Below are 4630 nucleotides of genomic sequence, written 5' to 3'. Positions count from 1 at the left end.
ATTAAACCAACATTCCCACAGTAATAGATGGTTATGATAACATAGAAAGCTATTATGAGAAAAGAATATATCGAACCACTGGTACACTTTGTGCAACTGCACCTATAGGTAATTCTTGATATCAACAACAGCCCATCTCCTACAACTGCGATCCTCACCAGAGCTAATTTAAGTAGAACTATCTCTCATTTCATGTAAATCAGATACCCCACATTTCTTTACAAATTTTTCGTGGATTTATCCAACTGCACAGCATGCAAGCTAGTTAGCTCATTCAGTTTCATAATAAAACAGTTCTTAAATCTTGAATCTGTAAGCACTATGTAGTTTATTAATAGGACTTTTCTTTCTTTAGGCTGTCACATGGTTTTGTATAATCAAAAGGATTTCGACGGGTATGATGCTCCTAATTACCGTGGAATCATGAAACCTTTTTCATGAAGCATTAGAAATTGCTTCATCAACAACTGTGTTGGTTTGGTTTGGAATGGAGCCTCCAGTAAGTCTGGAAGAATTTCTTTTTAGTCTGATATGGCAGCGTTGTACATAATATTACCCATAAGTAACATATCTTAAAATCGACATCGTGGTTTATCATATATTTATTTGAAAGAATCAATACTTTGGTAAATACTAATTTTTCACGTTTAATTACACCCCCCCCCCCCCCCCCCCACCCCCCCCCCCCCACCCCCCCCCCCCCCCCCCCCCCCCCCCCATTATTATCCTTCACTTGCAGCTTTTAACGTGTTATATATTTAGCTTCTGAATGTTATTTTTTTTTTACTTTCTTTCGACAGATTTATGCTACCTGAAGATAAAAACAGAAGAAGAAACTGGAACCAGAATGAATTCAAACAGCAACAGCTATTTCTGGAAGGCTGTATGCCAGTAAAAGTCATCAAACACGCCACCTTCGCAGAATAAAACTAGCCTGCCAAGCGATGCTGTGGCCTATAAATGCCATTTCTTCAAAGTCAGGAGTAATTCATTACTCATATGTACAGGTGCTCACAGAGTATTCCCAACCATTAGTTTATAATATTATAACATTGATGAATAACGTACTCAAAGATGACTCTTAATTATATTAAGCGCAGTAATATAAATGAAGCATGTGTATTTGACATTCACATTATGCAAAAGGCACAGGCTACCTAGAATTCACACTTAAAATCACTCAGGAGGACAAATGTATTACTGGGGGAACTGCACAACCTTTTACTTGCCTTACTGCTTCTAGTATTTGTAATATGAGCTGGTATCGTACTAACAAAACGAAAATCAGATGAAGAAGAAACTAGCCAAGTTATTGTTTTTTTTCTGCTGAACAAATAACTGTTACCAGACCTTTCTTCCTTTACCTGCATGAGTTCAAGTTTTCTGTAGAGAAGATAGGAACACAGTATTACTGATCCTAATATTACTTCTGTCACTGCCATCAAATTTTAGAGTTCAGTTCTTATTGTCCAATACAATAAGAATTAAAACGACATTTGTTGTAATGAACAATATTAGCTGAGTTTCTACTCTATATCAGCATATTCCCCAATGAAATAGTTATCAACGATTTCTCATATTCTTCAGTATATACAGTTATAACACCATCTTGGCAGATTTTCAGACTGATAAGTATAAGCTAAATTTATTATTTTCTGCTACTTGCCCCTATTTTGGAACAAATAATCATTCTTAGATATTTTTCATTTCATTTGAAGTTGAAAGAAAAAATTAGACAATATCTTGATAATCGACAGGTTTATGTAAGACACTGACTGTCTTTGCGTTAAGAGAGTTGGAATGTCAAACCATAAATAAGACAAAAACGCTTACTGGAACGGAGAAGATCTAAGGAGCTTCACTCAGTCTCGATCCAGAGGCAATTTTATCGTTGAGTTTAAATACTAAATTTTGAGCTTTGGCTCTTGAGCTGAACACTCACAATGTGGGTATGCATCTTCTTCCCCAAAGGGCAGGGTTCAATACGACTTCTGAAGCTGCTGCTTCAATTCTTATGTCAGAGAATTCCGACTCTGTTTGTAAACTCAAGTTGTTTGTTTCGATCATTTTCTTAACAAGCACTTAGAAACAGCCCATTTATGCAAGTGAATATAGGATTTTGAATGATAGAACATTAGTTAACTAATGGTCACATAAATACTTACTTACTATAAACGTATAGATTGTACTTATGTGAAGAGAATGAGCCTCCTCGATAAGTGGACGAGATAATATAAAGAAAGGTAATAAACACCGACATCCTTGCATAGAAAAGCTTTCTCGAATCACCTCGATTCAGAAGCAAATCCATGCACAGTAGAGCAGGCATTGATCCATAATGATTAAAACTATTAAATTTATCAATTTGTCTATTGTTAACCATACTTCCACTAAACATGAGCATAAACATTTATTTCCAATTAAAAAAATACAAAGCAAAGCAAACGATTGTAAGTAGTCTGCAAACACTTTAAAATACAGTAAGGAATGCATTTAATTTCCATCGGTCAGAGAGTTCAAGATTTTTAATCAGACCAATAGAAAACATCGAAAACTCTAAAACATCTACCCAAAATATTTTGAGTTTGTTCCAAAATAGGTATGAACACGTGGCCGCTCTCTCTCTCTCTCTCTCTCTCTCTCTCTCTCTCTCTCTCTCTCTCTCTCTCTCTCTCTCTCTCTCTCTCTCTCTTTGCTTGCCCGACCATCTGTTAGCCTACCCGTCTATTAAAGGAATTACTAAAAAATTCTCAGTGGTTTCATGTGAAGTGGAAGCGTCCACTCGGTGCCTTCTTGAAAGTGATCAGTTTTGGGGAGAAATCAGAGTGAAAAGTCTGGCAGCAGCGCAACATGAAAATAAGCGGATAAATTTTGATGACCTTAATAACGTTCAGGGGAAGAACGTCTTTTGGGGATAAATTAGTCCGGGGTTAAAGATCTGTGATCTGAAAGGCAACGTTAATTGATGCATATTTTGTCTCATTTTCATATTTGTTATTCAGATTCACCTTTACATTTCACATACATTTGTGGCTTCACTGTTTCACAGTCACTTGCATATTGGTGGTAGATTTACCACTATCAAATGATAAGGGTCATGACTAGCAATTGAGTCTACTAAGTTCTGCCCTTTGAGGGTCAAAGGTCAGGGTCAAAGATTTTAGATTATGTAACTGCATTATAACCTGTTATACCTTTGAGGCGATTTTCTGTTTTTCATGTCAGTTATAGCAGTAGTTCCTTAGTGATTCAATTTACCAAGTTTGACCATCAAAGGTCAAGTAGCCCCTCATCCTGTCACAGGCTTTGGAGCTGTGGACTTTTAATAAGCAACAAACTATGGTGTAACCCACTCCTGAACATTCAATATATCCCACAGCTAATAGAAATTCCATTTTATATTTACTCTGAACTAAACAATACCGATACAGGACTTTTCGTTAGAATATCAATTTAAGAGTTTTTTTCTTTCTTTCTTTTTGCAAAATCCACCAAGTCTATAAAGGTACCAAACCTCAGTAGAAAATAGCTCTGATAAGTTAACTGGTTTCCACACTGCAAATATTTTCCCTCACTGATGTATTTATATTTTGAGATTCTATTAAACTGACCAGATTGCAAATCTGTGACAACTAAAGTTGAACAGTTATGAATAAAACTTAACAGACTCTGGGAGTTTTGTTTGCTTTCCCATTTTTCATTTTAGGAAAGATAATTTTTTTTAATATATGTCGAGCACTCTCTCAAAGTTTCTATATATTATTGTTTGAGATATTTTCCTGCTTATATACCGCATTAACACACACACAAACACACACACACACACACACACACACACACACACACACACACACACACACACACATATATATATATATATATATATATATATATATATATATATATATATATATATATATATATATATATAGACTAGGTGACCAACGCAGTGTTGCCCAGGAAAGCTCTGACAGACTCAGGAAAATTTTCCTGCACCTCCTCGTATTGATAGTCCCTTTCATCCAAATATTACTGTTCTGACTGTCCCATTTCTCCAGGTACTGCTGTGGTAACTATCCCTTTTATCTAGAAATTCCTGTACTATCTGTCTCTTTATCCAAATATTATTGTGCTGACTGTCCCTTTTATCCAGACATTACTGTGATGACGGTCCCAACTATCCATGTATTACTCTAGTGACTTTCCCAATTATCCTAGTATTACTGTACAGACTGTAACTTTTAGCCAGGCATAATTGTGATGACTGTACCATCTAAGTTACACGGATAAGGGGATGGGGAAGGAGGAAGGAGGAAGGGGGTAGAGGTATGAGACCTACCTTATTATCTAAGTTGGGTCAAATGGTGGCCACATGCTAAAATTTGTCTAGATTGGTCAAGAGATTTGGGTTTCTACAGCACACTAACATATAAACATACAAGCATACAAACATTCACTTTTTTTTTTTTTTTTTTTTTTTTTTTTTTTTTTTTTTTTTTTTTTTTTTTTTTTTTTTTTTTTTTTTTTTTTTTTTTTTTTTTTTTTTTTTTTTTTTTTTTTTTTTTTTTTTTTTTTTTTTTTTTTTTTTTTTTATATATATGATATATATTTACATGTGTTTGTGTGTTTA

The 4630-nt window shown here is 34.8% G+C and overlaps 1 long non-coding RNA gene across 1 annotated transcript; it reads left to right on the top strand.

Annotated features, from left to right (window-relative positions):
- The first annotated feature begins 445 nt into the window (after window positions 1-445).
- On the top strand, window positions 446-2676 carry LOC135210692 (uncharacterized). The gene is made up of 2 exons (XR_010313558.1): window positions 446-499; window positions 801-2676. It is a non-coding gene; the product is annotated as an uncharacterized LOC135210692 (long non-coding RNA).
- Window positions 2677-4630: the final 1954 nt, after the last annotated feature.

The sequence above is a fragment of the Macrobrachium nipponense genome, chromosome 4 (genome assembly GCF_015104395.2).
Source record: "Macrobrachium nipponense isolate FS-2020 chromosome 4, ASM1510439v2, whole genome shotgun sequence".
Classification (NCBI taxonomy): domain Eukaryota; kingdom Metazoa; phylum Arthropoda; class Malacostraca; order Decapoda; family Palaemonidae; genus Macrobrachium; species Macrobrachium nipponense.
Note: the sequence above shows the minus strand (reverse complement) of the source record. Positions and strands in the feature narration are given on the sequence as shown.